The 12,288-nt window shown below is 42.8% G+C and overlaps 1 protein-coding gene across 1 annotated transcript in view; it reads right to left on the bottom strand.

Moving 5' to 3' along the window:
* LOC139762761 (uncharacterized) overlaps positions 1–10,956 on the bottom strand; it is a 62,255-nt gene extending 51,299 nt beyond the window's left edge. The window contains exon 1 of the mRNA XM_071687874.1: positions 10,939–10,956. The gene's annotated coding sequence lies outside the window, so the exon portion shown is untranslated. The remainder of the gene's footprint in view (positions 1–10,938) is intronic.
* Between the last annotated feature and the right edge of the window lie 1,332 nt (positions 10,957–12,288).

The raw sequence follows: 12,288 nt of genomic DNA, 5'->3' as shown, positions 1-12,288 counted from the left end.
ATATATATTTGCGTGTGTGGACGTGTATGTATATACATGTGTATGGGGGTGGGTTGGGTCATTTCTTTCGTCTGTTTCCTTGCGCTACCTCGCAAACGCGGGAGACAGCGACAAAGCAAAAGAAATATATATATATATATATATATATATATATATATATATATCTGTGGATAGGGGAGAAAGAATACTTCCCACGTATTCCCTGCGTGTCGTAGAAGGCGACTAAAAGGGGAGGGAGCGGGTGGCTGGAAATCCTCCCCTCTCGTTTTTTTTTTTTTAATTTTCCAAAAGAAGGAACAGAGAAGGGGGCCAGGTGAGGATGTTCCCTCAAAGGCCCAGTCCTCTGTTCTTAACGCTACCTCGCTAACGCGGGAAATGGCGAATAGTTTGAAAGAAAAGAAAAAGATATATATATATATATATATATATATATATATATATATATATATATATATATATATATATATATATATATATATATATAAATATATATATATATATATATATATATATATATATATATATATATATATATATATATATATATATATATATATATATATATATATATATATATATATATATATATATATATATACGTATATATATATATATATATATATATATATATATATATATATATATATATATATATATATATATATATATATATATATATATATATATAGAGAGAGAGAGAGAGAGAGAGAGAGAGAGAGAGAGAGAGAGAGAGAGAGATAGAGAGAGAGAGTGAGGTCATCTACGCAGTATACCTCTTTAACCCATGATCGTCTCATTTATTGTCGGCAATTACCGGAATGCCCTCAATAAAAGTGGAGCGTTGTAGCGAAGAGAAACAAAAGCCTTGTGGAGAAGTGGTGTGTGTGTGTGTGTGTGTGTGTGTGTGTGTGTGTGTGTGTGTGTATTTCTTCTCTTTATTTTCTCTTCCACTCGAACGCTCAAGAAGACCAACATGCCGGTGAGATGGTTCGCGTCACCACATCGAAGTGATCATTGCTTTTGTGCTTGAAGGTGGAGGATGGCAGGCCATCATGGAGAGACTAGGGCATAACAACGATGGCTTCCACTGGGCTCTCAAGATCCCTCGTTGTCTTCACGAGAGAGATGTATTTTCCTCCATCAGTTTGACGGACATGGCTGTCATCACCCGGAGTGTGTGATGGTGGTCATTGTGGAGAATTCTTCACCGCTCGAAGACATTAAAGATGGTGATGATGCCTCGTCCCCTCATAGCTATCCAAGTGACATGCCCAAGACTGCTGGGTTCTCCTCGCTCGCCTCCCACACTCCGGAATTCTGAGTTCATCTCTAATGTTTCTTTGTGACATGGCATTACGTGACAGCCCCCCTCCCTTGGGAGCGATGTTACCATCTTCAAAAAGATTCGACTTCGAGGGACAGAAAAATGTTTCTTATCTTTTCCTTCGTTCTCTTTTTTCTTTTTGGCCAGGGCGTGGAAGGGCACTGGAGCAAAGACCTTTGGTCGCGCGTCTCTAAAAACACAGGGAGGTCATGTGAGTGGGAGGGTCTTAATCTAAGGAGATGGGGTGGCCAACAGCCGCTTCCTTCATGAGATAATCCTTTTTCCTTTTTTTCCCGCAGGTGTCCATGTTCGTGAGGTAGGGAGGAGGAGGGAGGAGGAGGAGGAGGAGGAGGAGGAGGCGGAAGAGGAGGAGGAAGAGGAAGAGGAGGAGGAGGATGAGGAGGAGTGAAGGGTTTGTAGGTTATCTGAGGCAGACTACCTGAAGAAGGGCGTTGCCCAGGACGTACTGTGGGGGTTGGGGGAGGGGTCCTCTTGTGGCCCTCTCACCTGATAGGGTAGTTTTTAAACCTCTCTCGCCTGATTGGCTGTGCCTTATATCTCTTTCACCTGATTGGCTAGTTCTCAGATCTCTCTCTCGCCTGATTGGCTGTTCCTTAAATCTCGATTACCTGATTGGCTGTTTTCAAACCTCTCTCGCCTGGTCACGTATCCCTTAAATCTCTCTCACCTGATTGGCTGTTCCACAAATCTCTCTCATCTGACTGGCTATCCTGAGGCCTCTCTTACCTAATCGCCACTTCCTAAGACATCTTTCACCTGATTGGCGTAACCAACGAGCTCTTTCACCTGATTGGGCACTTCCTGAGACCTCACTCACCTGATTGGCACACCACGAGTCCACTCACACCTGATTGGCTATTCTCTAAGAACTCACTCACCTGATTGGCTATTCTCTAAGACCTCACTCACCTGACTGGCTATTCTCTAAGACCTCACTCACCTGATTGGCTATTCTCTAAGACCTTACTCACCTGATTGGCTATTCTCTAAGACCTCACTCACCTGATTGGCTACTCTCTAAGACCTCACACACCTGATTGGCTATTCTCTAAGACCTCACTCACCTGATTGGCTACTCTCTAAGACCTCACACACCTGATTGGCTATTCTCTAAGACCTCACTCACCTGAATGGCTATTCTCAAGGACCTTACTCACCTGATTGGCTATTCTCTAAGACCTCACACACCTGATTGGCTATTCTCTAAGACCTCACACACATGATTGGCTATTCTCTAAGACCTCACTCACCTGATTGGCTATTCTCTAAGACCTCACTCACCTGAATGGCTATTCTCAAGGACCTTACTCACCTGATTGGCTATTCTCTAAGACCTCACACACCTGATTGGCTACTCTCTAAGACCTCACTGACCTGATTGGCTATTCTCTAAGACCTCACACACCTGATTGGCTATTCTCTAAGACCTCACACACCTGATTGGCTATTCTCTAAGACCTCACTCACCTGAATGGCTATTCTCAAGGACCTTACTCACCTGATTGGCTATTCTCTAAGACCTCACTCACCTGATTGGCTATTCTCTAAGACCTCGCACACCTGATTGGCGGTTGGTACTGGCACGTCGACGTAACGTAAGTGTGAACATTTTGTTTTACTCGAAAGAGATAACATGATAACATGATGTGTTATGTCTGCTATGTAAACATCTACATCACTCACACACGGGGGAAGATACTGCCTCATTTTCCCTCGACTGAAATGTGTCATTTTCGTCCCAATGGTGCAATGACGATGACTATCCAAATTGATTTATTACAATCATAATCACAATGAATTGTATTAATGTATTCTACAACTGTGGGATGAATTTGCATGTTGGGTATTTTGATCACACTGTGGAATTACTGATCTAGTAAACTTTCACGAAAAGGAATGAATACTCACGCATAAGCACGCTTAAATTAGTGTATAATATACGTATACATATATACATACACATATATACATACGGGCGGCGAGGGGAAGAAAAAAGAGAGAAAAAAAAAACGAAGAGGGATGTTCCAGATTGTTTCGTGCGATATAAGACCAGATATATTGGCAGGCTTAATGGTATTAAATGGTTCTGAAGACTCTATTACCTTCTTCCTGGCGCGAGATCAACATTACCTTTCCGGGGAGTGGTGACCCAGGGGCTATGGTGACCCACGGGCTATGGTGACCCAGGGGTTATGGGGCTATGGTGACCCACGGGCTATGGTGACCCAGGGGCTATGATGGCCCAGGGGCTATGGTGACCCACGGGCTATGGTGACCCACGGGCTATGGTGACCCAGGGGCTATGATGGCCCAGGGATTATACTATCCCAGGGACTATGGTGACCGTGGGACTATGGTGACCCAGGGCTATGGTGGCCCAGGGATTATACTATCCCAGGGACTATGGTGACCATGGGACTATGGTGACCCAGGGGCTATGATGGCCCAGGGATTATACTATCCTAGGGACTATGGTGACCGTGGGACTATGGTGACCCAGGGGCTATGATGGCCCAGGGATTATACTATCCCAGGGACTATGGTAACCGTGGGACTATGGTGACCCAGGGGCTATGATGGCCCAGGGATTATACTATCCCAGGGACTATGGTGATCGTGGGACTATGGTGACCCAGAGACTATAGTGTCCTAGGGACTATAGTGGCGCTGAGACTATGGTGACCGTGGAATTATGGTGTCCCAGGGATCACAGTGTCCCAGGGATTATGGTGAACCAGGGATTAGTGTCCCAGGGACTATGGTGACCGTGGAATCATGGTGTCCCAGGGATCATAGTGACCCAGGGACTATGGTGAGTCAGGGATTAGTGTCCCAGGGACTATGGTGGCTCTGAGACTTAGGTTACCCAGTTACTATAGTGACCAGGGGAAGAGACTATGGTGACCTAGTTACTATAGTGACCAGGGGAAGAGACTATGGTGACCTAGTTGCTATAGTGACCAGGGGAAGAGACTATGGTGACCTAGTTACTATAGTGACCAGGGGAAGAGACTATGGTGACCCAGTTGCTATAGTGACCAGGGGAAGAGACTATGGTGACCTAGTTGCTATAGTGACCAAGGACTTATGTGACTGTAGGAACATGTTGACCTTGGCACTATAATGACCCATGAACGTGGTGATCCTTAGATGATAGTGACAGCCGAACATGACACCCTCCCAGATAAACATGGTGACATCATAACCAAGGTGATGATGCAAGTATGGTGAGGACATGTATGATGGTGATCGTGGTCAAGTGTGGTGACCATATAAAGCGTGTTGTGAAGCCAAGAGTGTGGTGAGGGCAAGAATGTGGTGACCTCGGTGTGGTGACCATATAAAGAGTGGTGTTGTGAAGCCAAGAGTGTGTTGAGGGCAAGAATGTGGTGACCTCGGTGTGGTGACCATATAAAGAGTGGTGTTGTGAAGCCAAGAGTGTGTTGAGGGCAAGAATGTGGTGACCTCGGTGTGGTGACCATATAAAGCGTGGTGTTGAGAAGGCAAGAGTGTGTTGAGGGCAAGAATGTGGTGACCTCGGTGTGGTGACCATGTAAAGAGTGGTGTTGTGAAGCCAAGAGTGTGTTGAGGGCAAGAATATGGTGACCTCGGTGTGGTGACCATATAGAGTGGTGTTGTGAAGCCAAGAGTGTGTTGAGGGCAAGAATATGGTGACCTCGGTGTGGTGACCATATAAAGCGTGGTGTTGAGAAGGCAAGAGTGTGTTGAGGGCAAGAATGTGGTGACCTCGGTGTGGTGACCATGTATAGAGTGGTGTTGTGAAGCCAAGAGTGTGTTGAGGGCAAGAATGTGGTGACCTCGGTGTGGTGACCATATAGAGTGGTGTTGAGAAGGCAAGAGTGTGTTGAGGGCAAGAATATGGTGACCTCGGTGTGGTGAAAAGATCAATGTGTGGTGACTGTGGTGAATCAATGAATGTGTGGCGAATTAAGATAAAAGAAAAAAAATGAATGTAATGAGTCGAGAAAATGAGAAAGTCAGACGATGAATAATGAATAATGGTGAGTTATGTGGTGTGTGGTGAATGTAGTGACCTTATGGAATTGAAGATCATGTTAGTGTGGTGACCAAGGTGGTGTGGTGAACATGGTAGTGTGGTGAACGTGGTAGTGTGGTGATCATGGTAGTCTGGTGACCATAGTAGTGTGGTGAACATGGCTGTGTAGTGATCATGGTAGTATGGTGACCATGGTAGAGTGCTGAACATGGTAGTGTGGTGATCATGGTAATCTGGTGACCATGGTAGTGTGATGAACATGAAGTGTGATGATCATGGTAGTGAGGTGACCATGGTAGAGTGCTGAACATGATAGTGTGGTGACCATGGTAGTGTGATGAACATGAAGTGTGATGATCATGGTAGTGAGGTGACCATGGTAGAGTGCTGAACATGGTAGTGTGGTGACCATGGTAGTGTGGTGATCATGGTAGTGTGGTGACCATGGTAGAGTGCGGAACATGGTAGTGTGGTGATTATGGTAGTGTGGTGATCATGGTAGTATGGTGACCAAGGTGGTGTGTTGAACATGTTAGTGTGGTGATCATGGTAGTGTGGTGATCATGGTAGTGTGGTGACCATGGTAGAGTGCTGAACATGGTAGTGTGGTGAACATGGCTGTGTGACGACCATGATAGAGTGCTGAATATGGTAGTGTGGTGATCATGGCAGTGTGGTGACCATGGTAGTGTGGTGAACATGGCTGTGTGGCGACCATGGTAGAGTGCTAATTATGGTAGTGTGGTGATTATGGTAGTGTGGTGATCATGGTAGTGTGGTGACCATGGTAGTGTAGTGATCATGTAGTGTGGTGACCATGGTAGTGTGGTGATCATGGTGGTGTGGTGACCATGGCAGTGTGGTGATCATGTAGTGTGGTGACCATGGTAGTGTGGTGAACATGAAGTGTGGTGAACATGGTAGTTTGGTGGCCATGGCAGTGTAGTGATCATGTAGTGTGGTGACTATGGTAGTGTGGGGAACATGAAGTGTGGTGATCATGGTAGTGTGATGACCATGGTAGTGTAGTGATCATGTAGTGTGGTGACCATGGTAGTGTGGTGAACATGAAGTGTGGTGATCATTGTAGTGTGGTGACCATGGTAGTGTAGTGATCATGTAGTGTGGTGACCATGGTAGTGTGGTGATCATGGTAGTGTGGTGACCATGGCAGTGTGGTGAACATGAAGTGTGGTGATCATGGTAGTGTGGTGAACATGAAATGTGGTGATCATGGTAGTGTGATGACCATGGCAGTGTGGTGAACATGGTAGTGTGGTGAACATGAAGTGTGGTGATCATGGTAGTGTGGTGAACATGAAGTGTGGTGATCATTGTAGTGTGGTGACCATGGTAGTGTAGTGATCATGTAGTGTGGTGACCATGGTAGTGTGGTGATCATGGTAGTGTGGTGACCATGGCAGTGTAGTGATCATGTAGTGTGGTGACCATGGTAGTGTGGTGAACATGGTAGTGTGGTGACCATGGCAGTGTAGTGATCATGTAGTGTGGTGACCATGGTAGTGTGGTGAACATGAAGTGTGGTGATCATTGTAGTGTGGTGACCATGGTAGTGTAGTGATCATGTAGTGTGGTGACCATGGTAGTGTGGTGATCATGGTAGTGTGGTGACCATGGCAGTGTGGTGAACATGAAGTGTGGTGATCATGGTAGTGTGGTGAACATGAAATGTGGTGATCATGGTAGTGTGATGACCATGGCAGTGTGGTGAACATGGTAGTGTGGTGAACATGAAGTGTGGTGATCATGGTAGTGTGGTGAACATGAAGTGTGGTGATCATTGTAGTGTGGTGACCATGGTAGTGTAGTGATCATGTAGTGTGGTGACCATGGTAGTGTGGTGATCATGGTAGTGTGGTGACCATGGCAGTGTAGTGATCATGTAGTGTGGTGACCATGGTAGTGTGGTGAACATGAAGTGTGGTGAACATGGTAGTGTGGTGACCATGGCAGTGTAGTGATCATGTAGTGACATGATAGCGTGGTGACCATGGTAGTGTGGTGAACATGGTAGTGTGGTGAACATGGTAGTGTGGTGACCATGGTAGTGTGGTGATCATGGTAGTGTGGTGAACATGAAGTGTGGTGATCATGGTAGTGTGGTGACCATGGTAGTATGGTGAACATGATAGCGTGGTGACCATGGTAGTGTGGTGAACATGGTAGTGTGGTGAACCCGAAGTGTGGTGATCATGGTAGTGTGGTGACCATGGTAATGTGGTGAACATGATAGCGTGGTGAACATGGTAGTGTGGTGAACATGGTAGTGTGGTGAACAAGGTAGTATGGTGACCATGGTAGTGTGGTGACCACGTGAGTCTCATGGTTTACAATCAATAACTGTCGTGATCTGATAAACCAGTGGGTCTCATGGTTTACAATTAACCACTGTCATGATTTGATAAACCAGTGGGTGTCATGGTTTACAATTAATCACTGTCATGATTTGATAAACTAGTGGGTGTCATGGTTTACAATCAACCACTGTCATGATTTGATAAACCAGTGGGTGTCATGGTTTACAATTAAACACTGTCATGATTTGATAAACCAGTGGGTGTCATGGTTTACAATTAAACACTGTCATGATTTGATAAACCAGTGGGTCTCATGGTTTACAATTAACCACTGTCATGATTTGATAAACCAATGGGTGTCATGGTTTACAATTAACCACCGTCATAATTTGATAAACCAGTGGGTCTCATGGTTTACAATCAACCACTGTCATGATTTGATAAACCAGTGGGTCTCATGGTTTACAATTAACCACTGTCATGAATTGATAAATCAGTGGGAATCATGGTTTACAATTAACCACTGTCATGATTTGATAAACCAATGGGCCTCATGGTTTACAATTAATCACTGTCATGATTTGATAAACTAGTAGGTCTCATGGTTTACAATTAATCACTGTCATGATTTGATATATCAGTGGGTCTCATGGTTTACAATTGACCACTGTCATAATCTGATAAACCAGTGGGTGTCATGGTTTACAGTTAATCACTGTCATGATTTGATAAACCAGTGGGTCTCATGGTTTACAATTAACAACTGTCATGATTAGCTAAACCAATGGGCCTCATGGTTTACAATCAATCACTGTCATGATTTGATAAACCAGTTGGCCTCATGGTTTACAATTAATCACTGTCATGATTTGATAAATCAATGGGTCTCGTGGTTTACAATTGACCACTGTCATGATCTGATAAACTAGTGGGTGTCATGGTTTACAATTAATCACTGTCATGATATGATAAACCAGTGGGTGTCATGGTTTACAATTAACTACTGTCATGATTTGATAAACCAGTGGGTGTCATGGTCTACAATTAACCACTGTCATGATTTGATAAACCAATGGGCCTCATGGTTTACAATTAATCACTGTCATGATTTGATAAACTAGTAGGTCTCATGGTTTACAATTAATCACTGTCATGATTTGATATATCAGTGGGTCTCATGGTTTACAATTGACCACTGTCATAATCTGATAAACCAGTGGGTGTCATGGTTTACAATTAATCACTGTCATGATATGTTAAACCAGTGGGTCTCATGGTTTACAATCAACAACTGTCATGATTTGATAAACCAGTGGGCCTCATGGTTTACAATTAATCACTGTCATTTTCTGATAATCCATTGTCATAATTTTCAAAAAAGTGTCATAATATGATAGACCAGTGCATATTCTAACCAGTCTCATAATTTGATTCAGTACCGATATAATCTGATAAACCAGTGTTTGAAAATTATAGATAAGTGTCATAATCTATAAGCCAGTGTCATAATGTGACAAACCAGTGTCATCTTCTAATTAACTAGTCTCATAATCTAATTTACCACAATTCAATCTAATTAACTAGTCTCATAATCTAATTTACCACAATTCAATCTAATAAACAAGTGTCATGATCTAATAAAGCAGTGGCATAATCTGAGAGACCAGTGTCATAATCTGATAAACCAGTGCCATACTGTAGTAAAACAACATCTTATTCTAATACACTATTCTCTAGTTTAATAAACCAGTGTCTCAACTTTCCAAACTACATGTGATCTTTTATAGGACAGATAAACTAGTGAAAGTAAGACTTATGAAGGAGAAGCTATCTATGTATGAGTGAAATGGTTCAGAATTTGTTTTGCCGTTCGGTCTCGAAATCTTTCCCGACAAAAGACTTAAAAAAGGAATTTCAGTTTTCCCGATCTTTTTTTTTTCTTTTTTATCTTTAAATTTCCTTTGGTCGCTCCTGCCCCACAATCAGACCAATTTTGTCTTTGCTTTCTATCTTTTCATTTCTTTGAAGATGAAATTTTTCGAAACCAACGAAGCTTCAGATGTTCTCATTTCCTCTTGTCCGAAACATGATTTTTATTTCGAAGCCAATGAATCTTTGGACGTTCTCATAAAGCCTTGTACGAAGTCATATTTCAAAGTTAATGAAGCTTCGGATGTTCTCTTTACCTCTTGTCTGAAATCATATTTCGAAGCCAATGAAGCTTCGGATGTTGCCATTATCTCTTGTCCGAAATAATCCTTTAAAGCCATGAAAGTTTTGAATGTTCTCATTTTCTCTTATCCGAAGTAATATTTCGAAACCAATGAAGCTTCCGGGTCTTATCATTACCTCTTTTCCGAGATGATATTTCGAAGCCAATGAAGCTTTGGATGTTCCCATTACCTCTTGTATGAGAGGGAAAACGAACTTTACCCGTGACTTGCTGAGGCAGTGATCTTGTTTCTTGCTCCATTAGATATTCAAGAAGGAAGCTGACTCCCACAGTCTGTTAACCGAAGGATTCTAAATCCCGTTTTCTGAACTAAAGTTAAATCAATATTTCTTTACCGATGTGAAATCCCTTTTACGAAGGTTAAATCAGTTCCTCTTTTTCTATACTGAAGGGAGTTAAGTTCCAATTCCTAAACTAAAGTTAGGTCAGTATTTCTATAACGAAGTTAAATCCCAGTTTCTATACTGAAGAAATATACGGTAAATGCAAATTATTGCACTGAAGAAAGTTAAGTCCAAATTTCGATACTGCAGAATGTTAAACCACAGTTTATACCATGAAGTTAAATCCCATTTTCTAAACCGAAGAAAGATGAACTCTAATTCTTACATTCATACGAATTATCTTTTTTACATCGAGTAATGACAAGACACTGAAATGGAACATGTGATGACGAGACACTGGAATGGAACATTGATGGCTAGGCGCTGGATTGGAACGGAACATCCAATCCCCAGTGACCAAGGAAATGTAAACAAAACCTTGTAGTATTGGACGGCTGCACTTCGCTTAACCACGCCAATCACGTCTCCGTGAGTACGTGGTAAAAATTTCCGTGGGAGCATTGTAAGGGGAAGGAATCTTGGACCGATGGAAGAAGAAGAAGAAGAAGAAGAAGAAGAAGAAGAAGAAGAAGAAACTGAACAAAATGAGCTTGTTGTGTGTGTGTGTGTGTGTGTGTGTGAGAGAGAGAGAGAGAGAGAGAGAGAGAGAGAGAGAGAGAGAGAGTTCAATTTGAACTTACCTCTTCGTCGATCAGTTCCAGCTGCTTGGAAGGAAAAGAGGACCTGAACTTACTAATTTTCTTTTTCTGTATATTAAACTTTTGGGAATTTTTTTTGGTCGGAGGAGCATTATCATAAGGTGCGAATGAGGATTTCAGATGGTATTTAGTAGTGATTGATGGGGTAAAATGGGGATTTCATTTGGGTTTTAGCAGTTAGATAACACTCTAAGTAATTTCACTGGATAGTTCTTAGCAGTGACTAGGGTACAGAAAAGGATTTCAGAGGGATTTCAGCAGTGATTACCGAGGTGAAAAGACTATTCAAGATCGTTTCAAGCAGTAACTCATAAGGCAATTGGGGATTTCATGGGAGGGATTTAGCAGTGATTGTTGAGATACAGAGGATTTCAGGGTGATTTAGCAGTGACTATAGGAGTAAAGGCAAGTTCACTGTCGATTTTAGCAGTGATCATGGGGGATCGAGGGGATTTCACTAGTGATCGTGGGGGTCAAGGAAATGTCAGAGGACAATAGTGGTAAGGGAAATTTCACTGAAGAGATTTAGCAGTGATCGAAGTAAGAGAGGTAAACACACACTCCTATCACCGTTGCAAAGTGTTTATATAGTTTACACGACTACATAGTAGGTACTACTACTACGACTACTACTACTGCTACTCCTGCTGTTACTACTACTACTACTACTACCACTACTATTACTGCATGCTTGCCGCCACTGCCTTACCTGATAGTACATGGAGTGTTTGATCAATATACCAATTTGAAAAGCACCTTGTTTATATATATATATATGCCCATATACGGACATATACATACAGACATACATATATAAACCTGTACACATTCATGCCTGCCTTCATCTATTCTGGCGCTACCATATCCCACAGGAAACAGCATCGCTACCTCCTGCTTCGGCGAGGCAGCGCCAGGAAAACAGACAAAAATGGCAACATTCGCTCACACTCATTCTCTAGCTGTCATGTGTAATGCACCGAAACCACAGCTCCCTATCCACATCCTGGCCCTACAGACCTTTCCATGGTTTACCCAAAACGTTTCACATATTTTGGTTCAGTCCACTGACAGCACGTTGACCCCGGTATACCACATCGTTCCTATTCACTCTATTCCTTGCACGCCTCTTACCCTCCTGCATGTTCAGGATCCGGTCGCTCAAAATCTTTTTCACTCTATTCTTCCACCTCAATTTGGTCTCCCTCTTCTCCTTGTTCCCTCCACCTCTGACACATACGTCCTCTTTGTCAATCTTTCTTCTCCATTTGTCCAAACCTTTTAAACACACCCTCTTCTGCTCTCTCAATCACACTCATTTTACATCCACACATC

The sequence above is a fragment of the Panulirus ornatus genome, chromosome 3, assembly GCF_036320965.1.
Source record: "Panulirus ornatus isolate Po-2019 chromosome 3, ASM3632096v1, whole genome shotgun sequence".
In the NCBI taxonomy this organism is placed as follows: Eukaryota; Metazoa; Arthropoda; class Malacostraca; order Decapoda; family Palinuridae; genus Panulirus; species Panulirus ornatus.
The sequence above is the reverse complement of the archived record's forward strand: the minus strand, read 5'-3'. Positions and strand labels throughout refer to the sequence as shown.